This window comes from Rhinatrema bivittatum, chromosome 3 (assembly GCF_901001135.1).
Source record: "Rhinatrema bivittatum chromosome 3, aRhiBiv1.1, whole genome shotgun sequence".
Lineage (NCBI taxonomy): Eukaryota > Metazoa > Chordata > Amphibia > Gymnophiona > Rhinatrematidae > Rhinatrema > Rhinatrema bivittatum.
The window spans coordinates 330380631-330408571 of record NC_042617.1 but is presented as its reverse complement, the minus strand read 5'-3'; positions in this window follow the sequence as shown (position 1 = coordinate 330408571).

Here is a 27941-nt window from a genome sequence, read left to right as displayed (position 1 = left end):
TTATATTTCTCATAGACACATCTAGCGTTGATTTCCACTTCTTTCCTATAAAAAAAATATTTCTCCCTTCGGGAATAACATAATCCAATTTATGTAAATGATCCATCCACTATTGAAGGTATAAATACCATAAGTTTAATCAAGTCCTGTGGATCTTTATCCAGTTTGAATTTCAGTTATCCCTGTTTATATCAATCGTTGCCAAAATGTATTAGTTGTTGACCATTATCCGGTCTGATTACAGTTATACCATGTTTGTATCAGTTTTTTTTGTCAAAATGTTTTAAGTTGTTGTATCTGTAAACCGGAATGAAAGCAGATAGCTAAACTTTGGTATAGAAAAACATTCAAATAAATAAATAAATAAATAAAATATATGTAGGCGATGGTCATCTCAATATTTCCAAATGAACATCCACCACTGAGAGGGTGGTGATGCCTGGAATGCCCTTCTGGAGGAAGTGTTGAAGACTAAAACTGTGAAGGATTTCAAAGGGGCATGGGATAAACACTGTGGATCCCTAAAGGCTAGAGGATGGGAATAAATTAAAAAGCTTAACCGACACAGAGTGGCGGTTACTACCCTTAACAGAAACGTGAGGGTAACCTGCATGGAGCAGCAGTAACTACCTTGGGAAGCTTGCTGGGCAGACTAGATGTCCATTTTGGTCTTTTTCTGCCGTCATTACTATGTTACTATGTTGCTATATTGGATTTATGAGTTAGAAGACAGCCTGATAGATACTGTGAAGTAACATTTAAGACCCATGTGCAGGCGCACATATGCATGTGTTTGCTGCCATGTGCACATGGACGTAGTGATTTTATAACTTATGCACATATATGCATGTATATGTGCGCATATTATAAAATTGGCTATATGCGTGTACATGTGCACATGATTTTATATAGACACATGCATCTGCATGCATATAGTGACTCGAGCAACTAAGTGGGGGGAATTTTAGTAGCTGTACACTGTTGGGGAGCGCTAGGAGAGTGGTCCCACTTACCAAGAGATGTGTGTTCTTGGGCCACGGCTCGACCCCAGAGGAACTCCGGCTCCCCGGGAGAGTTGCAGCACATTGGGGGAGAGCCAGAGCGGCAGCGGAGGTTCCAGCCGCACTGGAGAACTCCCGGCGGCCCGACCCTGCCGCGCAGGACCGGAGGCAGCCGGGGAGGAGCCCGGCGATGGCGGCAAGCCCGCCGTGAAGGAGATAGCGTCAGTGGCCCGACTGGCCGCGAGAACGGGCAGGATCGCAACACACACGCTGACACAATTACCTGTTTCTCCAGTTTGTTCCCAGTTTATCCCAGTAAAGGAGAGGACTTCCTAAACCTCCTAGCTAACTTGCCTCCCTTTTACCCTATTAGCACCGAGCCTTAAAGTCCCGCTGACTAGCCTATTTTTTTTTTGTTACACGACTTACACGCCGTCCATAGCAGAAGTAAAGTTACATGGTAGGGGACTCCGGCACGCTTTTACGCATAAACACTTATGCACAGACTTCATGGCGCAGTTTTGATTCACCTGTGCCCTGCCCAGACCACGCCCAATCCCCACCCCTTTTAGTGAAAAAAATGTTTATGCGCGTGCCGGGAGATATGCGCGTACCCACGTGAGTTTTAAAATCCACACAGCACATGCCAGGCCGAGTCATGCGTGTATTTCCCGGCTTTGGCGTGCATAGGGCTTTTAAAATCGACCGAGGGAGCACTGGATGGCCGGTGCCATCTTTAAAAATGGCACGGGCCATCCAGTGCTTCTACCATGTGACAGGGGCCGGCCAATGGCACGGATACCCTGTCACATGGTAAGGGCAAAGGGCCTTCGGCGCCATTTTTATTAGTGGCAGCCAACGGCCCGAGAGTGAGAGATCGCTCCCCGGACCCCCACTGGACCACCAGGTACCTGTAAAATGTTTTTGGGGGGGTCGGGAGGGTGGGGGAAGCTAAGGGATTAGTTTTAAAGGGTTGGGGTGGGTTTTTTGTTTATCGGCTTGGGCGCAGCTGATAAACAAAACCGCGATCGGGCCAGACGAAAAAAAAAACACGATGTGAATCCGAACCGGAATCCGAACCGATTCCGGTTCCGATTCACATCTCTAATATTTTCTATCTCCAGAGAAGTTTATGAATGTTTCTTTGTAATCCACAACCATCAGTCAGGAACTGGATATAGCAGAATATAAGTACAATAAAGAAATATGTGATTTTATGAATGCAAAGCAGCCAGTTTTAATAGGGGCAGCTTTTATACCAATACAGCCCATGATAGGGCTAAATTGCACAATACATGCTGATAATTACACATTATATCTCTATCATAGCTTGATAAACCTCCCTATAAGTTTGTACCTCAGGCAATGGAGGGGAAAGTGACTTCGCCGAGGTTACAAGGAGCAGTAATGGGATTTAAAAACAGACTCCCTGATTCACAGCCCACTGCTCTAACCATAGGGCTACTCCATCACTCCTCTACAGGCTGTAGAGCTGGCGTTCTGGCAGAGTTTGGAGTTTGAAGTTGTTGAAGCTGGTGTTTCCCATGAGCACTGCCAAAAAGGAGTTGGTTGTGAGTTCCATTTGTAAGGAACTGGTATGTAGGGAAATTTTGGTTTCCCTCACTAAAAGGAATATACATTTTAACTGGGGAGGTTCAGTGTAGGAATTAGTGAAGAAAGGTTTGGGTTTTATACCCCCATGTGGGAGCTACAGATGGTGTGACCTAACTGCTTATCATCCTCGAGCACCATCAATCCTCATGGATTGTTAGTTGGATTTTCTTGGATAAAGGAGCTTGTTGCTCCTGCTGTACAGTTTTCCCCTTATCTATTGAAAAGGCATGGGAATTTTCCCTTTTGGTGGTCAGCCTCCTGTCTGACCTGATTTGCTTGTATTGACTCTTTTAATCCAGTTTTTGGAGAATTCCCTGTAAAAGCCTGGTCCTCCTTGTTGCAGTGGATTGGGGAGACCCTGTGTTCAGGGATGGATCATGGGTTAGGGAAGACCTGCAGTGTGCTATCTATCCCTCAGAGGACAGACCTGACAGTGACCCGATTGCAAGAGAGTTTCAGCTTTAAATTAGCTGTTTTTTTTGGACTATGTCCTCTGCTTGGAGACAAAGGAAGTTTATTCTACCCTTTCTGTCTCTTACTTGATGTTTCCCCTTTTGGGTTTAGAGACTGTTTTTGTTCCACTGGGAGCTGATGGTTCTTGGTACCTGGGACTCCATAACCAAACCTTTGGAAGAATGGTGTCTTTTACCTTGAAATAAAATGGAAGTGAGGAGGAGGATTTCATCTGGAGGAGAGGATCATTGCCATTGGTGTAAAGGGAAGGACAGAAAGTGATGATGAACTGAAGGTAACAAGAACTTTGTTGCTGCTACTCGGATAGAATATAAGTGAGAGGAAAGTGCCCATAAGGATCTCAAGGATTTAAGAAGATTTTAGGTAGTGTATTAAAACTGGGACTAAAGTCTAACCACCTACATTGGTAAGAAATTTGAAAATAAAATTGAGAATGGAAACTATCTTCAACCTGAGAAAATCTGAATAATTTGAGCTGATTGAAGCAATTGGGAAGAGATAGAATTCAAGTGTTGAAAAGTGTGCTTTCAAGGAATTAAGAGACTTTGCTAAAGAAGTAAGGTCACAAGTTTATTACTGGCTCCACCGGCAGCCCACCGGGCCTCTCTTTTAACATTCATCGAACACCGATGGAATGAGCTCCACTGGCAGTCCCTCCAGAGCCTTTCCTTCTCTTTTAACCCCCCCCCCCCCCAAGCACATGTGTGGCCCTGTGCAATTACATACAGGCCGATACAGTACAGTGCGCTCCACCGGAGCGCACTGTACTATATCCACCGGAGTTAACACTGTACTGTTAACCCGCAATTGGACGCCCGTTTCGACGCGCTAGCTTTACCCCTTATTCAGTAAGGGGTAATACCCCCTGAACCTAATAGCTCCCGCAACATACAAATGCACGTTGATGGCCCTATTAGGTATTCCCGCGTGATACAGTAAGTAAAATGTGCATCCAAGCCGCACATTTTACTTTAAGAAATTAGCACCTACCCAAAGGTAGGCGTTAATTTCTGCTGGCGCCGGGGAAGTGCATAGAAAAACAGTAAAAACTGCTTTTCTGTGCACCCTCCGACTAAATATCATGGCGATATTAAGTTGGAGGCCCCAAAAGTTAAAAAAAAGTAAAAAATAAAAAAATAAAAAAAAAATTAAAATGGGCCCGCGGCTTGAAAACCGGATGCTCAATTTTGCCGGCGTCCAGTTTCCGAACCCGTGGCTGTCAGCGGGCTCGAGAACCGACGCAGGCAAAATTGAGCGTCAGCTGTCAAACCCGCTGACAGCCGCTGCTCCTGACCAAAAAGAGGCGCTAGGGACGCGCTAGTGTCCCTAGCGCCTCTTTTTGCCGCGGACCCTAATTTAAATTTATTTACTGTATCGCGCACACAGGAGAGTGTCCTGTGCGCGCACCGGGAGAGCAGGCGCTTGCCTGCTCTCCCGCGATTTTTACTGTATTGGCCCGATAGCACACCCAATAGAGCTGGGCCTGTCTGCTGTCCCTCAAGGCTGTACAAAATGGATAGGAGCAACTTGGAACCTTCTTCCAGTCTGGTTGCGTCTAAAGATTATTATTCAGATTAGACTGTTTTCAGTGAACTGAGTTTTCAGCACAAGAGTTTCCCATCCTTGCTTGTTTTTTTTTGTTTTGTTTTGTTTTTTTAATCTTTCCACCACTGATCTTTCTTCAGCAGTCCTCTTGGTCATGGTTACTTCTTGAAGATCCACTCTTCCAGGGCCTGATGGCTTACCGTTTTTCACTTACATTAGACATTTGCACAATAAATTAAAGAGTCTCCCTGACAAAAGCCTTGGGATGCCCTTCATTTGCACAACTCAGCTGAAATAACTAACTCCTTCAAGAAGATCATAACAAATCCGGACAACGTGAGTCACAGCTCAAGTGAAAAAGGGAACATCGGACGTACAAGTTCTGGTCAGATTTCTTGCAGAGCTTAAGCAACATCTGAAGCGGCTCTCAAAGTAAGTAAAGAACTTAAAAAAAAAAAAAATCCACAAAGTGAAGACATGAAAAGTGCTGTGTATGTAAGTGAAACTGCTTTCTGCAGACTGTTCCTTTGATTCATACAGAAAACCCAGCTTAGAAGTGACCTATCTCACAGGATGTGGGGTCCCGGAGCAGATGGGTAAGGCTCATAACTGACAGAAAAATCTCTTTCACTGATGGGAAAACACCCAGTGTCACTGCCACAAGAGGTAGAAAACAAGCTGTCGAGTGAGACATGAACTTTGCTCCCCGTGTACATCGAGCTCGTACACAGGCTGTCTTCATGGTCAGTGCTGGAGCTCAAAGCTTAAAGCAGATCTAGAGAGAGTACTGCTTGTGCCTCACCACGGCACTTTACATTATTTTGCTGATGAGTTTTACAGTTTTCCAAGCTGCCTACACTTGACGTCAGGTTTCAGGGTTGGTTTAGTGGAGATGAAGGAGCTTAATTCTGACATATATTTCCAGCTCCATCTGACAAGAATCAGGCTGTGCATGGTGTGCACGCCTTTATGTCTATATCAATTCTCTGCATGTGGCTCAGTGGTGCAACAAATGTGAACCAACCCAAGAGTTGCTCAGAAATGAACACTTACCTGGTTTCCCAATATTGAATGACTGCTGCCATAAGTCATCGGTTAGCTTGGTGCGCTCCTTAGGTGGGGTTGGGTAACTCTGGTCTTTGAGGCTCCATAACCAGTTGGGTTTTCAGGATAGCCCTAATGAATAAATGAAATAGTGTGCATGCAAACATTTTGTAGATGCATTGGATTTACTGCAACTTTTTAGTTTGTTTATTTTTATGGTTTTATCCATTGTATTTATTGTTACATAGAAACATAGAAATGATGGCAAAAAAGGATCAAATGGCCCATCCAGTCTGCCCAGCAACCTTATGGTAGTACCTGCTGGACTGTACAGGTCACCCCCCATACTTATCAGTTTCCCAGACCGTAAGTCAGAGCTCTTTTTGGTTACCGTCTGAGCCTATTCCCTGTTATCTCTTGCCATTGAAGCAGAGAGCAATGTTGGAGTTGCATCAAAAGTATCAGGCTTATTGGTTAAGGGTAGTAACAGCCGCATCAGCAAGTTACCCCCATGCTTATTTGTTTTCCCAGACCGTAAAAGTCAGGGTCCTTGTTGGTTGCTGTCTGAATCCAATTCCCCTTTTTCTCCTTTCTCCTTTTCCCCCCTGCCATTGAAGTAGAGAGCAATGATGGAGTTGCATCAACAGTATGAAGGCTTATTGGTTAAGGGTAATAACTGCACACCAGCAAGTTACCCCCATGCACTTTTTTCTTCATTCCCATCCTTTAGCTTTTAGGGATCCACAGTGTTTATCCCATGCCACTTTGAAATCTTTCACTGTTTTTGTCTTCACCACTTCCTCTGGAAGGGCATTTCAGGCATTCACCATCCTCTCTGTGAACAGGGTGGTGGATGCCTGGAATGGTGCCTTTCTGTGCACTGTGCAATTGTGTACAGAAAGGCAGTATATAAATGTTGATAAATAATCAAATCTCATGTATATTCATTATTAATATCCTGAAAACCCAACTAGTTGGGGGCCCTCAAGGATCAGAATTGGGCATGCTCGCCTTAGAATTAGATGAAGATAATTTTGCTTAACCCAGCCCCCTACTGGGTGATCCAGGGGAATTGGGGAGTAGAAATTTAATGAGAGCTCCCTTTAAAAGAAACGAAGTAAGACAGACAAATTCTAATCAGCCCAGAAAAATTTTTAGATTTTAGTTCCAGCTGAGTTATAACCAACTGAGAAATGCAACCAGTAATCCAGACTGGTGCAAGATCTTCCAAGCCAAGAGCAGAACCTAGTTTGAGTCACTTCAGCCATCCCTAATCCTTACTAAGCAGGGCTGGAAAATGGCTGCTTTAAGTTACTAATGGGCCGATACAGTAAAAATTGCGGGAGAGCGGGTGAGCGCCCGCTCTCCCGGCGCGCGCACAGGCCACTCTCCTGTGCACGCGATTCAGTAAGTTAATTTATTTAAATTATGGCCCGCGGTAAAAAGAGGCGCTAGGGACACTAGCACGTCCCTAGTGCCTCTTTTTGGACAGGAGCGGCGGCTGTCAGCGAGTTTGACAGCTGACGCTCAATTTTGCCGGCGTCGGTTCTCAAACACGTTGACAGCCACGGGTTCGGAAACTGGATGCCGGCAAAATTGAGCGTCCGGTTTTCAAGCCGCGAGCCGCAGGCCCATTTTAATTTTTTAATTTTTAAATTTTTAACTTTTTTTAACTTTTGGGACCTCCGACTTAATATCGCCATGATATTAAGTCGGAGGGTGCACAGAAAAGCAGTTTTTACTGCTTTTCTGAGCACTTCCCCGGCGCCAGCAGAAATTAACGCCTACCTTTGAGTAGGCGCTAATTTCTTAAAGTAAAATGTGCGGCTTGGCTGCACATTTTGCTTACTGTATCGCGCGGGAATGGCTAATAGGGCCATCAACATGCATTTGCATGTTGCGGGCGCTATTAGTCTCAGGGGGTTGGACGCACGTTTTCAACGTGCTATTACCGCTCCACCGGAGCGCACTGTACTGTATCGGCCTGTAAGTAATTTAACTGATTGCCTGTCTGCTGAAGCAACCGTGTGAATAGTTCCTTTCTATTGTAAAATATATCCAGATGTATTTTATTAAAAAAAACACTCTTGTAAGTTTTTTTAGTGTTATTAAATCCAAAATCAGCCAATGAATGATGTTTTCACTAATTTCTGTTTATTTCTTTGGAAATAAATCAACAAACAAGTTGCAGGTGAGACTTTTTTGTTGGACTAACCTAATACATTTTGAGAGCTCTACTGCCTTCATAAAATCAGAGCAAAAGGAACTTAAGAATGCAGCTGTCCAGTAATAACTTGTAAAGTATTCTCAGACTGGTATTGGTGATTAAATACAAGTCAATAGGAAATGCACTTTTAAGCAGCTTCTCTGCAAGCTCCTTTGAGAGCAGTCATGCTTAGTAGTGACCCAAATCACCTCACAACACACCAGACCTGATTGGTCCATGTTGAATTGTCTAATTATTATTAATACCCATCATTTGAATAGTGCATACCAGATAAATGCAGCATTGTACAGCGGCATATTAAGGAACAGTCCTTACTCTTTGGAGCTTACAATCTAGTCAAAACAGATAGACATGGCATTTAACAGAAAACAAATAAGAGGCTCTGGATTGAGAGAGCAAGGCCAAGATTGGGAAGATCTGAAGTAGGTGGGTTATTGATGTGCATGAGGAAGAGACAAGTTTTCATTGATCAATAAGGGACCTTAAGAGTTAATTTAAGAAAACAGCCAGTGGGTGAGTGATGGGGGGGGGGTGGTTTTGCTTTTTATTAAGACATTCTGCATCTGACAAGCAGCTTCCAGTCTCCAGCTAAGCATTTTCCCTGCTATGGCTCTGTCATAGTGAGTATGACAGAGCCATAGCTGCCCTAAAGCCAATATAGCCTTCGCTATGGGTGCCACTACCAGAAGGGTGTCATGACTGCTACTGCTTCTGCAGCCCAGAGTTGGGAAAGCAACAGGAAGGGAGGGGCTAAATTAAAGACCATGGTGGCTTGGTGGCTCTTCTTTAGTCTGTTCTGCTCTGTCAATCCCAATTTCTCCCCCTTACCCTCTTGTTCCCTTGCAAGACAAGTGGGAAGGGGCTGGATTAGGAAACAGAGCTCTGTCTGCTCCAACCTCTGTCTCACCCAGCCCCCTTTCCCTCCCCTCCTCTGCAGGCTGCTTGGTAGGGGAAGGGGCTAGAGCAGGAGGCCTGGGGCTGTTCTTTGCTGAGTGAGATTCTTTGTACAAGTTGTGTATGCCTAAGGCTAGGCAGTATGGGGGGAGTCCTGGGGTAGGGCATGAGAATAAAGGGGAGAGTACTGGGATGGGGTGGAAAAAGAATGTTTGTAAGACAGTGTGGGGTGCGTGTAAGAGAGAAAGGTCACACTGGCACTCCACCCTAATCTCAGGGTGAGCACAACTCAAAGGTCCCAAGGGATGGCATTGGGCTGAGAATGCCCAATGAGGGAGGGCTTACATTTCAGACTTCATACAAATACCGTGCTCTGGAACTGTAACTGGGCCTCGTAATGAATATGGGTGGGCATTCGTTTCCAACAAAATAGGAAAGACTGGTGATGTTTCCTATTTCGTTGCATTTCGTGGGTTAAAAAAAAACGAAAGAAATAAACCATGGGGTAGATATTGAGAAGCATTTAGATGGATAGCTCACAAGCTATCCATCTGAAAGGGTTATATGGCATATTGAGCCTCCCAGCCGGCTAAATTATAGCCGGATATGTTGTTATCCGGCTATAATTTAGTCGGATATAAAAGGGGCATTTTGAGGGCATTCCAGGGAAGGGTCCCGTTATCTGGCTAACTTAGCGAATATCGGGTATATCCGGCTAAGTTAGCCACAATAATTTAAGCCTGCTCAGAAGTTAACTTTAGACTTAACTGGATATATCCAAAAGAGAATATATCCAGTTGTTAGGTTTCCCTGAAAAAAATAAATAAATAAAACAAACATTGCAGCCTGTCCCCCGCCTCCCTCCCTCCCTCCCCAGTTGCAAAGGCCCTATGGGGCCGAACCTGCCACCCCCCTGAAAAATGGCCTATTTATTGTTAAAGAAAAATGTATTGCATCTGGAGTCCCCCCCCCCCCCCCCCCCCCGTCACCATCCCCTGTTCTTACTTCCCCTTAGAATTAAAAAATTACATATCGCGGGCTCCAGGCTCCCCCCGCCCCGTACCTTTATCTGACGTTGATCTCCTGAATTGTGGTAGCCTCGTACTGTGATGGGGGGGGGGGGGGCACCATTTCTGATTACGCTCCTGCCGTTGCTAGGTTACTACGATGGGCAGGTGGCAAGTTTGGCCCCATAGGGCCTTTGCAACTGGGGTGGGAGGGAGGTGGGGGACAGGCCATGATTTGAGGGTTTGTTTGGATTTTTTTGATGGGAGCTAACAAAACCGTATTTTATCTTTTTTGAATATATCCAATGAAGTCTAAAGTTATATGGCTAACCGTAACTGAAAGACTTAATACATAACTGGCAATTTTCAAAATAATATCAGGTAATGTTTAAAGTTATATGGACTATGGTTAGTCAGATAACTTTTAGCAAGTATATTCAGCGGGACTAAAAATGACCCACTGAATATTGGCCTCCACAAAATCTTGTTTTTTTTTCTATCGTTTTTATTTAAACTGCAATATTAAATTAAAAAAACAAACAAACACATGCAGAACCCACCCCAACCCTTTCCCTTAATTAAAATAGTCAACGCCCACCAGCTGGCCCCCCCCTCGAGCCCACTCTGTCGACCCCCCCCCCCTCCCCTGGACTCGCCATAATGTCCCTGGTAGTCTAGTGGGGACCTGGAAATTACCTCCTGCTCCTGGACCCACCGGCTGCCATTATTTAAAATGACATGGGCTGCATTTGCCTTATCATGTGATAGGGGCTACCAGTGCCATTGGGCAGCCCCTGTCACATGATAGGGGCAAATGGCGGCCCATGTCATTTTGAATAATGGCAGCCACTGGGCCTGAGAGTGGGAGATCATTCTTGTGCCCCCCCCCCCCCCCACTAGATCACCAGGGACATTATGGTGAGTCCAGAAGGTCTCGGGTGCACCAGCTGGTCGGGGTTGTTTCCATAATGAAACACATGGTTTGTTTCCATAATGAAACAAAACAAAACAAAAAAAAACAATGATGGGGGGGGGGAATCAAAATTGGGCCCCCTCCCCCGAAACCATAGGGAGAATGACATAAACATTTTTTGGTGTACCACCCCTAGTGATGACTTCAGAAGTGGGGTAAATGGTGATCCCATTCATAAGAAGAAGATAAAATTAGAAAACTAACTAGCTGTGAGGAGAAGCATTCTGCTGACCAACACATGTTGGACTTGGAGCAAACAGAGAAATGGGGTGAGAAAGGAAGCAGTGAAAAAAAGAGCACCAAGAAGTCAGTCAGGTGTTTGGGGAGAGGAGCCTGTTGAGCCAAAATAGGAGTGCAGGCCCTGCAGTGAGGCGGCTGCTGTGTGAGTCCTGGGAGTTAGGGCAAGTTTGCTATAAGTTCCTGAGTGTGTTTTTGGCAGGGTTTTGTGGTGCCTCACAGTGTGCCTGGTAGTGGAGGGAGTTTGCTCTGCTGTCAATGAGATCTAGAATATAATTTATTTAATATAATAAAAAGTCATATAATTCATTAGGATCAAAAAGGATGTGCCGTCATCAGGGCTTAAATGTACACCCCTGCCTTTTCAACCCCTGCTGCTTTACAAAGTAGAGATTACTAATTAGTTGAGCAGAGGTTAAGGGTAATTTCTGACAGAGGATAATGATCACATTCATATAGACTTAAGGGTTATATTTTTGGGACCAGTGGCACACTTTTGTCTCCTTATAGGTAGGGACCTTGTTTTTTCAGTTTATTTTATTTTTCCTGTGAATTTATCAGTGTTTATTATCTATCTATATAAATAAAAATGTAAATGTTCGATTGTTCAAATTCTTAAATCTCCGAAAGTTCTTCACCATTTGCTTTGAAATTGTGACACAACGTTGCATTCGAATACGCGCATGTTTTTATATACCTATATTATATAGATGTCACACCTGTGACAGGTAAAAACATGCTTTTTTGGAAAAACAGCACCATCTGTTGGACGTAAAAGCAACACACGCTATCTACAATATAAATGGGCTCTGACCGACAGACCACAAATGCGCAGTAGAGAGCAGCTCTACCGCATTTGTGCGGACCATAGAGCTCTATGCTACGTGCTGGGTGTCACAGAGGGGAGGAGGAAAGGGCAGACGAGTCGCCACTCCGAGAAAAGGCTCAGCCTGTTCCTCCGCCGCTGGGGAAGGGGGGAGGGAGTAGGGACTGCCGGGCAGTTACACACAGGAGGAGGAAAGGGTAGAAGAGTCGCCAAGCCAGTCCATCCACCGCCGGGGAAGGGGGGGAGGGAGTTGAGATGGCCAGAGCAGAGCAAATGCAGTAGAAAGCGGCTGTGAAGAGATCACAAGCAGCTGCAGCCTGCAGCAGCCAAAGCGCAAAGAGCTGAACAGAGAACAGCTTGCCCTCCTCCCCGCCCCCTGAGTCTCGCAGATAAGGAAAAGCCAAGTAAGTATCCTGCAACTGCGGAGGGAGGGGGAAGGCAGTGCTGTCAACCCGCCCGTGGGTCATGACATTGCGTTGGGATTCAGCTGTGTCATTTACCATACCGTTCATTTAGTGAGTATAGTTTGTTTTTTCTTTTTTCATTCTTTTTTATTTCTAGAATTATGCGGTTTACATCTTGCTTCTCACATGGACAATTATATATTGCGTGTTCTAGAGTTGGCAAACCAGACAATCTCTATATCTGCACAGACAATGGAACAACAAAAAATATTGTTTACCCACAAGCATTGTGAAATTAACCATATTAGAAACGTGTGCTTTCTCTTTTCTTTCTTTTCCATTTAACCAGACTGAGCCACAGCAGCGCGTGGCCGGGTACAGCTATAAAGAATAAAAATAGATCAGTGAAAAAAAATGACACGGATTCCCTTGAATTTCTCACTTTTTTGTTTATTATAATAAACATTGATAAGTTCCCTCAAAAAATAAAATAAAAACTGAAAATTAAAGGTCAGAAATAATAACCATATTATGTTTTAAATTTTAAAAAAAACCCAAACATTTAAGAGAATCTCCCAGCTCGTAGTGTTGTGTGTTGCGAACAGGGTGAAGGTGCACTTTTTCACTTGCCAGCAGGTGCCCTATTAGCTGGTTTCAGCTCTGGATTGTGAGAGATCAGACAGCAAGAAATGCTTGTGTAGCAAAGTTTCTCACAGGACAAGCAGGATGGTTGTCCTCACAAATGGGTGACATCGAGGATGGAGCCCACCACGGAAAACTTCTGTCAAAGTTTAATAGAACTTTGACTGGCCCCTACTGGTCATGCCCAGCAAGGCACTGACCCTGCAGCCAGCAGGGGTCTCCCTTCAGTCTTCTTTTTTCCGCGCAGCAGTTGCCACGCGGTGAAAGGAGCTCTCTAACCACGTTCCTGACAGGAATTTGGAAATTAATTTCCTAAGAAAATTTGCCCCTCAGGGGTCTCCCTTCGACAAATTTTTTAGTCATCTTACGGAACCCGGTAAGTTTTTGCCTTCTTCCATCGACTGCCGTTGAATTTGGCCCTCGAGGCCTGTTGGCACTTACCGATCCCCAGCCTAAATTTTGGCTTCCAGCCATGGCAACGGGGTTCCGTCGTTGTCCGGATTGTACCCGGACTATGTCCATCACAGACCCCACAGGGTTTGTGTAATGTGTTGGGTAGTGAGCATGATGTCCTGACTTGCACCAAATGTGCCTTAATGACACCCAAGGGTCGCAAAGCCAGGATGGAGAAGATGGGGCTCCTCTTCCATGCACCCACCCCAATGCCATCGATAGCATCGACGTCATCGGAACCGGCACCGTCGAAGTTGTACCATCATCGTCAACCCTCCGGTGACCATCCGCCATCGATCGCTTCTCGGCCGTCGACTCCCGTCCCTTCCCCGGATGGGCGAGGGGATCGGAAGGAAAAGCACCGCCATCGACGGCACAAGTCTCGGCCTGTCGAGGATCCACAGCCATCGACCTCTGCTCAAGCCGAGCCACCGACGAAGAAGCCGCGAACAGACCGGACGCCCTCCACGTCTCGTTCGCCGGCATCGAGGAAACCCTCACCCTCTCGGGGTGTGGGGGCCGTGATCCCACCGGTTACGGTGGTCCCTCCGGCCCTGCCTCAGCCTCCCTCTCCCGTCGAGCCGGGTATGGTTACCCCTGGTCTCCGGGCAGAACTGGACCGGCTGGTCCAGGAGGCCATCGAGAAAGCGATGAAGAAATTACAACCTCCATCGGTACCGTCTCCGGCACCGGTTCCAGTGCCACCCCCGGCACCGACGCTGGCACCGGCTTCGCCACCGAGGAGAGAACCGACCACCGAGCCGTTGATACAAGCGCTAGCACCACTACTGAGCCGCATGGAGGCACTCATGACGGCCCTTCCATCGGTGATTCCAGTGCCATCGACAACACCACCGTCTCCGACTGGTTTCTCATCGGCAGGAGAAACACCGTTTCGAATTCCCCCTTCCGGGGTAGTTCCATCGGTACCTTCTGGTATATCTCCACCGATTTATCCTTCGGCTCCATCGATTCCGCGCCAGGCACCGATTCCATCGGCAGCACCGAAGCCATCGATGCCATTTCTGGTTCCACCTACCGCACCGATTCCACCTCGGTTTCCATCGATGCCTTCAGAGCCTCAGCCAGGTCCATCAGGGCTACAAGCCCCACATGATCCCTACGATACCTGGGGTGATGATGATGATACCTCTTCTGACACAGATTTGCCTTCGCCACCATCTCCTACAGAGAGTAGAAAAAGATCTCCTCCTGAGGATCTATCTTTCATTAATTTTGTGAAAGAGATGTCAGAAGTTGTACCTTTTCAACTACAATCTGAAGCTGATGACAGACACCAGATGATGGAACTACTTCAATTTCTGGATGCTCCAAAAATCATCGCTTCCATCCCTATACACCAGGTGTTTTTGGATCTGCTCAAGAAAAACTGGGAATCTCCTTCATCGGTGTCACCAGTTAACAAGAAAGCTGACTCCACATACCTTGTCCAGTCAGCACCAGGTTTCCAAAAACCTCAACTGGATCATCGCTCTGTTGTGGTTGAGTCCGCGCAGAAGAAGGCCAAGCGTCTTAAGCCGCACTCTTCTACCCCACCTACCAGGGACAACAAGTTCCTGGATAGTGTGGGACGGAAAGTGTATCATGGAGCTATGTTGATTTCACGCATAGCTTCATATCAACTTTACATGACTCAATACAACAGAGCCATCCTTAAGCAGATGCAAGACTATGCTGACACGTTGCCGGACCAATACCAACCGCAGCTTCAAGCCCTTCTTTACAAGGGATTTGAGGCAGGGAGGCACGAGATTAGGACTGCCTACGACATTTTCGATGCTTCCACGAAGGTTTCAGCCACAGCCATCTCAGCCAGACGTTGGGCTTGGTTAAAGTCATCCAACCTTCGCCCAGAGGTCCAAGATCGTCTTGCTGATTTGCCCTGCTTAGGCGACAATTTGTTTGGAGAGCAAATTCAACAGATTGTGGCGGAGTTAAAAGACCACCATGAGACGTTGAAACAACTCTCATCTGTCCCACCTGAGGTGACCTCCAAGCAACCGCAAAAGAAGGACTCTAAGAAGTCGTTCTTTCGACCACGCCGCTACTACCCTCCGTCAACTAGGGCTCGTCCTGCACGGTCCTCTAACAGGCCTCAGCCTCGTCAGCCGAGAAAGCAAAGACCTACTGTAGCCCCACCTCCTGGGCCTGCGGCGGGCCTTTGACTTCCCTGTATTGAGCACATGCCAACTCCCTCTTCCACACATCCCTGTGGGAGGTCGGCTGTACCACTTCTTACCCCGTTGGAAACAGATTACCTCAGATCAGTGGGTGCTAGCAATTATCGCACAGGGTTACCACCTCAACTTCATAACACTTCCGCCAGACTCCCCGCCCCTTCAGGCATGGAGTCTAACCAGCCATTTGACTCAATTACATCAAGAAGTATCCCTTCTTCTACAATCAAATGCTATAGAACCCGTCCCTCCTTGTCAACAAGGGAAAGGATTCTATTCCAGATACTTCCTAATACCAAAGAAATCAGGGGGGTTACGTCCAATTCTGGACCTTCGGGCCCTCAACAAGTATCTGCAAAAAGAGAAGTTCAAGATGGTAACCCTGGGCGCCTTGCTCCCTCTGTTGCAAAAGGGGGATTGGCTGTGCTCTCTCGACCTCAAGGACGCTTATACCCACATTGCGATAACACAATCTCATCGCAAGTATCTGCGTTTTCTGATAGGCCACGACCATTATCAATACCGGGTACTACCTTTCGGGCTGGCCTCTGCTCCACGAGTCTTTACCAAATGTCTCGTAGTAGTAGCAGCATTTCTCAGGAAGGAAGGTGTCCACGTCTACCCCTATCTGGACGATTGGCTAATCAGGGCCTCCACCCCTCAAATTGCGCAATCCTCCCTAAAGTTGACAATTCACACACTCCTCTCCTTAGGGTTTCTTGTCAATTACGAGAAATCTTGCTTGGTCCCATCTCAGACCTTATCCTTCATTGGAGCAGACTTGGACACCTTACAGGCAAAAGCCTACCTTCCACTTCAACGAGTCCAAACTCTCATGTCTCTAGCTCGCCAGCTCCAGTCTCAACACACTGCCACAGCTCGCCAATTCCTCATCCTCCTAGGACACATGGCATCCTCGGTTCAAGTTACGCCCTTGACCCGACTAGCCATGAGAGTAATGCAATGGACTCTGCGACACCAATGGCTTCAAGCTTTCCAGCCTCTGTCCTACATCGTCACAGTTACACAAGCGCTACGCCTGTCTTTAACCTGGTGGACGACTCAAGTCAATCTCCTTCAGGGCTTACCCTTTCTCCTCCCAGATCCACAGGTAATCCTAACCACCGATGCTTCCCACATCGGTTGGGGGGCCCATGTGGACGAATTACAAACCCAAGGGTTGTGGTCGCCAGAGGAAGCCGAACACCAGATAAATTTCTTGGAACTTCGTGCAATTCGCTACGCGCTCAGAACTTTCAAAGATCATCTATCAGATCAGATAATCTTAATCCAGACAGACAACCAAGTGGCCATGTGGTACATAAACAAGCAGGGAGGCACAGGCTCCTTCCTTCTGTGTCAGGAAGCTGCGCAGATTTGGGCAGAAGCCCTCTCCCATTCCATGTACCTCAAGGCCACTTACTTGCCGGGAGTAGACAATGTATTGGCAGACCAGCTGAGCCGTGTCTTCAAGCCACACGAGTGGTCACTCGATCCTCTGATAGTGACCTCTCTGTTTCACGTGGGGTTTTCCCCGCATAGACCTCTTTGCGTCCCCTCAGAACCACAAAGTGGACAATTATTGCTCTCTCATTCGGAGCCAACACTCTCAGCCGAGGGATGCCTTCTCCCTCAAGTGGACGACAGGTCTGCTTTATGCATTCCCTCCACTTCCTCTTCTGTCAAGGACTCTCGTGAAGCTACGCCAGGACAGGGGAACCATGATCCTGATAGCTCCCCACTGGCCACGCCAAGTGTGGTTTCCCATACTCCAGGATCTCTCCATCCGCAGGCACATCCCTCTGGGAACGGATCCGCATCTGCTCACTCAAAACGACGGATGCCTCCTCCATCCCAACCTCCAAGCCTTGTCCCTGACGGCATGGATGTTGAAAGGTTAGTCCTTCAGCCTTTTAACCTTTCGGATTCGGTTTCTCGTGTCCTGATAGCTTCACGAAAGCCCTCCACCAGAAGATCCTATTCGTATAAATGGAAAAGGTACACATCATGGTGCACTTCTCAGTCCCTTGATCCCCTTTCCTGTCCAATCTCTAAGTTCTTGGACTATTTATGGCACCTATCAGAATCCGGTCTAAAGACCTCTTCCATTAGGATGCATGTCAGTGCGGTAGCCGCCTTCCATAAAGGTATAGCAGGTGTCCCTATTTCAGTACAACCCCTGGTGACACGCTTTCTTAAAGGCTTGCTCCATCTGAAGCCACCCTTACGTCCTCCGGCCCCATCTTGGGACCTTAATCTGGTTCTTGGTCGTCTAATGAAACCACCTTTCGAACCTCTGCACTCCTGTGAATTGAAGTATCTCACATGGAAAGTATTATTCCTATTGGCTATCACTTCAGCTCGCAGGGTTAGTGAGTTACAGGCCTTAGTCACCTATCCGCCTTACACTAAACTCCTGCAAGACAGGGCGGTGCTCCGCACTCACCCTAAATTTTTACCTAAGGTAGTTTCGGAGTTTCATATCAATCAATCCATCATACTACCTATCTTTTTTCCCAGGCCCCATTCCAACTCTGGGGAACAGACTCTGCATACCCTAGACTGTAAACGAGCTCTAGCGTTTTATCTAGACCGTACAGTTGCTCACAGGAAGAGCACTCAATTGTTTGTCTCCTTCCATTCTAACAAGTTGGGACAACCTGTGGGTAAGCAGGCTCTTTCCTCCTGGTTGGCGGACTGCATTTCTTTTTGCTATCAGCAAGCTGGCATTCCTTTTCAAGACCGTGTAAAAGCACACTCTGTGAGGGCCATGGCGACTTCAGTAGCACACCTTCGATCGGTGCCGCTTCCTGACATCTGCAGGGCTGCAACCTGGAGTTCTCTCCATACCTTTGCAGCCCACTATTGTTTGGACAAAGCTGGAAGACAGGACTCCATCTTCGGCCAATCTGTCTTGCGTAACCTTTTTCCAACATGATGTACCAACACCCTTCCACCTTCCCAGTAGGGTGCGAATGCCCTTTCCCAAATTCCACCCCAGTTGTTGTGCCTGTTGCACGTCGTTGGGTGCATTTGGTGCAAGCCAGGACATCCTCAGCTCGGTACTCACCCATTTGTGAGGACAACCATCCTGCTTGTCCTGTGAGAAAGCAAATGTTGCTTACCTGATGTAACAGGTGTTCTCACAGGACAGCAGGATGTTAGTCCTCACGAAACCCGCCCGCCACCCCGCGGTGTTGGGTTCGTTTTAGTTTTTATTTTTTTAGGCACTGCCTGTAGCTTTGAAAATCAGACTGAAGGGAGACCCCTGCTGGCTGCAGGGTCAGTGCCTTGCTGGGCAAGCCCAGTAGGGGCCAGTCAAAGTTCTATTAAACTTTGACAGAAGTTTTCCGTGGTGGGCTCCATCCTCGATGTCACCCATTTGTGAGGACTAACATCCTGCTGTCCTGTGAGAACACCTGTTACATCAGGTAAGCAACATTTGCTAAATTAAGGGAATTAACCTGAAAACAAGTACTAGGTCATCCAATTTGGTAAAAATTAGCAAAAGTTAAACTTTCAGCCGGAAACGGTCCCTTCTGAAGATAGCGAAATATCTAAAGCTCCTGAATGTAATCCGCTTTGAAGTGGCTGAGAGGCAGAAAATAAATATCAGAAAAGCAGAGGAAGAGACCTAGTAACTGAGAAGGGTTACCTAGGAAAAGACCTAAATCGGAATTTGGAGTCAGTACCGATATCAAGCTCCCTGAGCATTAGCAGCCAGCATTTATCTGCTAATTGAGATCCTTCCAGGGACTCGTGACCTGGATTAGCCACTGCTGGAAACAGGACGCTGGGCTTGATGGACTCTCAGTCTGACTCCGTATGGCAAGCCTTTAGTTCTTATCTAACAGCAGTACAGTTTCAGAAACAAATATCTTTTTCTTACAAAAACCAGAGGGTTAGATCATAAAACACAAACTCCAGCATTAAACTCATTGCCCCCAGTCGCCCTGAAGTCTGTTAGAGGCCTCCAGAAAAACAGCATAATTAGTCTGTTGTCAAATAATATAACCACAATTAACAAACCTGAAAGTCCCCCACTGTAAAGCAGTGATCTGAAGAGAGTTATATTGTGCCTACAGGGCTCCTGGCCCTTCTGTCTGGCTTTCTGCTTCCTGCTCCAGCCCTCCTCCCCTCCCAGGTAGCATGCAGGGAAGAGGAGAGGAGGGGAAGGGGGTGAGGCTGAGGCTGAGGCTTGCCCAGACAAAACAAAGAAAAGAAGAGCCTCCCTGCTCTCAAATCCAGCCCCTCTCTACCTGTTGTCCCTCCTATCCTGAATCAACATGAGGGGAGGGGTGAAATTGGAGTGGACACAGAGCAAGCAGACAAAGTTTGATCCCTCAACAATCCCTTAAGTCAAACCAAATCTGATTTAGAGATATAGTAAATGACAATGGCATATAAAGAACAAGATGGTCCATCTAGTCTGCCCAGCAAGAATTTTTTAGGCTAGTATCAACTGCCACTGAATGAAGGCTACCCCAAGCCTTCTGTTAAGAGTAGTAGCAAATGCTGATCTGTTCAGCCTACCCCAAAACCTCTGTAATAGCAACAGTCATGCCATACAGACTGCCCCTAAGTCTTATGTTAAGAATAGTGCAAGCTACTCCAAGCAATAAATTTATGTATTTATTGAGAAATTACTACTAACCTGATAATTTCCTTTTCCTTAGACCAGTCAGATGAATTCAGAACCAGTGGGTTATGCACCTCTACCAGCAGATGGAGACAGAGTAAAACTGATGTCAGTATAAATACTCCAAAATATAAAGTCCAGTGATGCTAAACACTTCAAATATCAATAATATGCAATAAAGTTTAGCTCAAATATGAAATGATTGTATATGGTCAAACTGGGGAACCTCATATGGTGCCTCAGTTAGGCTAAAGAATGCCTAATGGGCTACTTGTTGCAATCTCTAACACCAACCTTGTGGTTGTTAGAATATTTGTGTAATCATCGGAGACCCCAGCACAACAAGATGCCAAAACAATTGCTTAATTTAGCTATCTTGACAGTTCAGTACTTAAATCCACTGTTGTGGGAGTTGATGATGGTATACTGGAAATGGGTACAAAGTTATACCAATCACAACTCACTGTTATATTGCCAAGGTGTTGTATATGAAACTTCATGCGGCGCCTACCCAAGTGCTGCACTCTTCTCAGTGCAAGGGAGATACAGGCAATGGTGAATGACTTGCTCCCACAGAGGATGATACGGCCATTTCTACAGGACTGTGGCTGGACCATCAACAAAGGCAAGGTGCAGGGCCCATTGCAGGAGCTGAACTTCCTTGATATCTGCCAACTACCAGACCAGGTGAAGGATCGCATCTGCTTTGTCACCGAGCCCCAGTGCAAAAAGAAAGTCCAGCAGTTTTGTTGTCTTCTTAATTGTGCACTATCTACAATTTTTACCACAAATGATCGATGTTCATCTGGAGTCCTGAATGTGAACAGACTTTCCAAGGTGCCAAGGCTGTGATACTAGCCTCACTTTTACTGTATGCTGTGGACCCAGCTCTTTCCTTTTGAGCAGAAGGTTTTCTATGCCTCTGGTTCAGCTGAATGCAGTCTCTGGCAGCATGGCCGAGGTTGTCATTATCCTATTGGGTTTTGGAGGCACAAACGGTCTGCAGCAATTGGCTCCTATACCCTATTTAAACGGCAGCTTTTTGCAGCGTATTGGGCACTAGTAGAGACTAATTAGATCACAGGAGACTAACCTGTCCTGCTCTGAACCCATATATCCATCATGACTTGGGTCAACAGTGAGGCTGCTGCAGCTCAGAGTGCACTCCGATCTTCCATCTTGAGGTGGAGGTGGTACATCGCTTCGCATGCACTTTCGGTTTTCAGAACACCTGCCCGACTCTATGAATTGGTGAAGGAGAGCCTGATAGCCGAGGGTGTTCCAACAGGATCAGTGGAGCCCCTCGAAATGCCCTGAGCTCCCACCTCCAGCAAGTTGCCTGGTTTGCAGATGGATCTTGCTGCTGTATCAACAGACAGCGGGGATGGAAGATGTAATGGAATTGAAAATAACTGTGCAGAGTCGCTGAATTATTACAACCCTCTCCTTGAGGCACGGCTAACCAGTCAGGTTTTCAGGATAGCCATCATAAATATGCATTATGCAAATCTATCTCATGCGTACTCCTGATTGGTTAGGTGTGCCTCCAGGAGAGGGTTGGAAACCACTGACTTGCCGTGTATCAGATGTTAATTCTGGGGATGTAACTTGGAGGAATGGTGCATTTCTGTATTTTATCATCTGGCCTGGTTACTGTTTTTCTGTGGACTTTACAAATTCTTTCTGTTTGCAGAGCAATACTGGTGTGAGTGTTGCTTTATTTTCTCCTTGCAGGAGTTTTGCCCATTCCATGGGACCCAGAGAGATTGTTCCCTCACCCTGTTTGTGCGGATCCAGGGCTGGGAAGGTGACCCCTGACTGAGAGGGTGATTTACACAAGAAATTGCACATATTTAAATTACTCCTCTCACTTTTTTGCAGGGTTAATACCCCACATTTCTTTTAATCTCAAGGTGTGCAAAATACAAAAGTACCCATCTGGATGTGAGTATGTAAAGGGGATTTTTCTGACCTCCCCACCCACCCTGGCAGCTCTGGGACAGATTAATGTTGTTATGGTGATAGAGTGCTATATAAACACATCTGTTCTGGTAAAATGCTTAGAAATGATTTCCAGGGCCTTATGGCCCCAAATTAAACATATTTCAAGTTTGTTCCTTGGTGAGGGGAACCTTTACATGCCCAAAAGGTCTGAAATGGCTGATTGTTTCCCCCCCTTTCATCTGGGGTGAAAAAGTGCCTTTCTATAGGGGAAATGTTTAAATCTGGCCCCTGAGAATGCAACATGAGTTCTTCAGTGCTGCTGTCAGTGCAGCCCAGTCGTTAAGCGTACAACAGAGCTGTGAACAGGGAAGGCCTAGTAGTTCCATCCTCCAGGTCAAGCTGAGCGGCTGATCCAGTCCTGATTTTGCACTGTTCCATGCACAGATTTGTAGATCAGATTTTTTTCTATTGATTTGCTTAAGAAAATCAGAACTACAAATCCATGATTGTAATCAAAGCAAAACCAGGACTGGATCATCCTGTTCAGCTGATCTGGGGTGAACTCACAACCCTAGCCCTGACTCCTCTTCAGCATGGCTTCCATACTGTGCATTCCATTTGCATATTGGCCCGTCATCTTGGAGATAATTGCCTGAAATGAATGAATTGGGCAATCTGATTTTCTCACTTGGGATGACTCCGCCATTTTTGGTGGATGCACTCATGTGTGATTTGGCTCCAATGTGACCTTCCTTGCCCAAGTCACTTAATTCTCCTGTTGCTCCATTTTAAGATGTTAAGCATCTTTGGAGCAGGAAAACATAAAAATTCCTTGGAGCATGAGAACATCGTATCTTGCAGAGCACTACATGCACTGATTGCAGTATGTGAATAATATATATTTTGATTCTCATTTCTTGAATCTTTTTATCAGTGCTTTTTCTCTCTCTCTAGCCTCCATTTATGAAGTGACTGAATGATGAGTCCTTGAGAACAACCAGCAGGACTGATCGAGATGAGCGTAATGTGGGCAAACTGCTGTCCTTTTCCCATGACACCAGCTATTCCTCCCCGGGCCACACCGCACGGGTTGCTTATCTGGGGAGTCACTCTCAGGAATCTGTAGTCTGAAGCTCTCCTTCATCTCCCGGCTTCCTCATGCCGACACCAGGGACACGAGCGGCCATAAAAAGCTGAGGCAATAGAGTGAAATCAGAAAAATTAGGCTAATAAAGATAGCGAAAAAATTCTGTGTACATTAGTCCGGCATGTCTTGGCAGGCGGCCCTGCTTTTAGGCCTCCTGCCTCTAGGTCTCCGAGCTCCTCTCGGTTTGCTGGAGGACATTCTTAGCAAGGAAGAAGAGAAGAGGGGCAATTCATCGGCCAGAGTACACAGCTTGCAGATAAACAGCTGCTCATGCTATCCACATTGTTTCTGATTGCTTTCTAACGAGGGAAATTTCAGATCCAAAAGCGAGGAGGCACATTGAAATCAAGGGCCTTCAACAAGTACAGTGATTATGTGCCCTGTACTGATCGAGACCCAGGATATGGGAACACCTCTCTTCATATTTATAAATCCTGTGTATAAGACAGTGCATATGAATATGGTAATACAAGATTAGGGAATCATAAGTAGGGTACAGACCCTCAAGAGGAGAAAGGGGAAAAATGAATGGCCAAAAGTGTAAACTGTGGAAGGCACATAATATAATTGCTGCAGTATTTAATTTTGTAGATATTAATAGCTGTGGTCTATATCTAGGCTCTTGCATGGCACAGGGAAACCTGCACCTGTGCCTGTATCAGCCGGAAACTGACTGGGGTGGCAAAAAGCTCTGAAGCCTGTTTGCAGGTGAGCCCCCTGGAGACAGGGAAATACCTACTTTGCCTGAGTGTAATCCACTTTGAAGGGTCTGAAAAAGCAGAATATATAAAAGAAATGAATAAGCTGCCATTCTGTCGCTTCCTTTTGTGTGTGGAATACTTACCTGGCTCCATGGAAGTTTCGTGGCTGCCAGCTGGGTCTGCAAAGTTGGAAAGCATCGGAGGGAAGGAGCCCAAGGCAACGAGGAGGCTTGGCAATGGCGTCCCAGCAGGCCCCGAACTCTTGCAGATGCAGGAGTCTGCAATGACCTTTATGGAGAGGTAAAACAAGAACTCAGTTCAGATAAGGCCTAAAGGGGACGTTTGCAGCTGGGTGCAGCGAGGATGTTTTGCCTTTTGAAACTGCTACAAAGATGTGTCAAACCACTGCTGTTTTACAAAGTAAAGTGATACTGCAGCTGCCCTAATCAAGGGCACATCCTTCAGAGTTAAACTGAAAGTGCTGGCAGCTGGAAGCCTCGGTGCAGATGAAGCTTGTAGCAGCCACAGGTGATTTTCTGTGCTACTTGCACAGTTCTGCGAGGGGTTTGTAACCGTTCTTGGAGATTCCTTCTGTCTGCACCCGGGGCTCGCCCCTTGCTTTTTCTAACCTAAAGTGAAAGGGACGATCTGTTTGATTAGTTTTACCCGGCAGTTCTCTCCCGCCTCCGTTGGGCTATCAGCTCACTTGGATCCTCCCTATGGCTCCCTGAGCTTTCATTTGCAGCCTGGTGGAGGGGGGCCTCCCTCCCGATCTATTTTTGTACCCTTTTCCCAACTCTCTCCTAGCCATGGCGGTGATAGTGCTCAGTTTTAGGCCACAGACTACCGCTCCCTCCGGAACCCAAGTAAGCAGACCCAGAGACTGCTCACTTGCAGGCCGAATCAATAAAATCAGTCAGCCCGGCACACAGCTTGCCGCACAGTTGGAAGCGCGTTTTGGACGTGCTAGAATAACTCCCAATGCAATAATGGGATTAGCGCATTCAAAACGCATGTCCAAACCAGCGTGTAGCTAAAAGTGCTCATCACATGTAAATGCCATGTAGATGAGGCTATTACCTGTTAACCTTGATGCAAAAAATCACCGTGCTCCCGACGCGCATGTTTTGACATGCAAAACAAAGAAGAGATGAAGATCGGTGTGTATATAATAAAGGGCATTGTATATACACCGATCTTCATCTCTTCTTTGCTATACAGCCAACTGGATCGGCTTCCAATTTGTTTTCTTTGACATGCAAAACAACACCAGCCCCGGAGCTGGCATTAAGTCTTCATGCGCTCCAAGCCACCATGAAAAAGGCCAAAATACTGCTTTTCCTGATACTAAGTAGGAGGAACCACAGGAAGCAGCATGAAAAAAGAAAATCTTGACGGCGGTTAGGTTAGGATAATGGACACTCAGTTTACGAGTGTCCGTTTTCCTAACCTGCGGCTGTGTGCCACAGTGAATTGCAGTGCCAATGCCGAGGAGGACCGGGCCTACCATCACTGCTGCAACTCGGAATGCTTCTTCAGCCTTCCAGCCACCGACTGCCCCATTGCTCCGGGAAAGGGAGGGAGCCTGCCACGCCTCATAGGATCGCCCTGCCAACTGTTGATGTCATCAGCGGCCGCAGTCACAGTAAATCATGGCGCCAACACTGAAGGCCCTGTGTGCTTGCCTCGTGCATGCCTCCAGACCGCACACTACCATTAAGATCATGGACAACGGTGAGTACAATGTTCCATCTACTTAACCTCAGTTCTCTATTCCTGTAATCACCGGCCAGGGATGCTATGGTGCAGGAGTTATTTAACACAGTTCCATACTCTGCACACTAGAACCCTCACCAACATTGAGCTAAGCACCATGTCACCTATCATTGCAACCACTGCCCTGTTCCTCGTACTTATCAATGCACAATCTATCACAAAAAGGTTTTGTCATTTATGCCATTTTTGCCTCTGGAATTTATGATTGTCTATGTGTTACTGAAACCTGGTTGAAAGACTATGACATTCCGATTCTCAATCACTACTGCCCACCTAACTTCTCATACTTCCAAAAACCAAGTCTAGGGCGAAGAGGGGAGGTTTGGCTATGTTCTTTAAATCCCACTTGAAATTTACTATGTTAGACGTCTCCCATTCCTGCTCCTTATGAGCTATTATGTCTGAAATCCCAACAGATTAATCTTTGTTTGACCTACAGCCCTCCTGGGCTACTTGCCAAGAACACATTCCCCCTATGCGTGTCAATCCTTAATCTCAATCTGAATCCCACTACTACAATAATTCTAGGTGATTTTAACCTCCAACCTCATTAATAGCATCCCCTACCAATATCTTGTTTGATACCCTCCTTTCTTGTAGCTGGAAGCAAATCATCTCCTCTCCCACTCAAAAGAATAGCAACTGCCTAGACTTGGTATTTGTTAACCCCTCTGGTTTCCACATAAATGAAATGATTTTAGCCATAACTGAAATTCCTTGGAGTGACCACTTCCTCGTCTTCTTCATTCTCAGATCCAAATCTCTTGAGTGAATCTCACATAGAAATAATACCACTGCCATGAAACGAGGGCATTTAGATCCTGACACCCTTGCACCCAACTTCAAACCGATTCTGGATAATAACTCCTGTAACTGGCCCGAAGAATTTTTAGAATTATGGAACTCCTCCCTTACTTCTACTCTCGATAAGCTTGTCTCCTTGAAACCATTCTCAACTCTTCACAGTGGTATAGTACCATGCTCCAAAACAAAAAATATGAGCTGAGAAAATACGAGAGAAAATGGCGGAAAGACCCTACCCACACAAATAAAACACTATGGGCCAAATCTTAAAATCTACGCCCGATTTTATAACATGCGCGCGCTGCCGCGCTCATGTTATATTTTCCATAGGAAATAATGGAAATACCCATAATGCGTTCCAAACCTCCCAAAAGCACTCCTTACCTAACCATTTCTATAATAAAAAATGGTTGTATAATGTCTGTAATTACCAGAAACACCAATAATTTCCTAGTGTACTCACCAAAAAGTTATAAAATGTGCCTAGCCTACCAGAAACAACAATTTCACCTCCTCTACCAGTTCCTTTACGATATTGCATATGGACTCTCTACCTGGATAACAACAAGCTAGGTTGAGAGAACATTGCACAAATCTCATCTTTGGGTGAGTTTCCTCACTCCAAAGGTCTTCAAATCTTCACAAGAGTGCACTGTTCTGTTTGTACGCCACACTCTGCATGTCAAAGTGGCCCCTAACCCCTACACTAATACCTACACCTCACCTCAAATAACTAGGTGGGCCTCATATAGGGGTATAAATATCTACCTAGTACACTCCCAGAGATGAACATCGTGGAGACATTCACCTCTCACTCTACTAATAAGACAGCAACTGTTAATAGCACCTTTAATAATTCCCATACTGAAGAATCTGATGAATTGACCTTGGATGGCCCAATCTGGGAATGTTTGGACCACATTACAGCATCTGAAACTACCCAGATTATTAATAACTTGAAACCATCATCTAATCCACTTAACCAGTGCCATACTACACTGATTAAACTGAATATTGCTCATTTTATCACTAAGTTCATTAATTCATCACATCAATGTGGTGTCGTCCCTGACCCACTAAAACAAACTTCAATCCGGCCCATAATCAAAAGACCTTCAGCTGACCCATACTCTCATCTCCAATTACCGCCCGATCTCCTCTCTTTTATGGCCAAAGGCTTGGAAACAGCAGCTCTTCACCAACTCTGCAACTTTATTGACTCTAATAATATCCTTAACCAATATCAGTTCACATTCAGGAAGCACCACAGCACTGAATTACTGTTGCTCTCCAGCTTTGACATGGTGAGATGGGGTTTTGACCAAGGCTCAGCATTCCTTCTGTGTCTCCTTTACATTTCCGCTGCATTTGACACTGTTAATCATTCCATC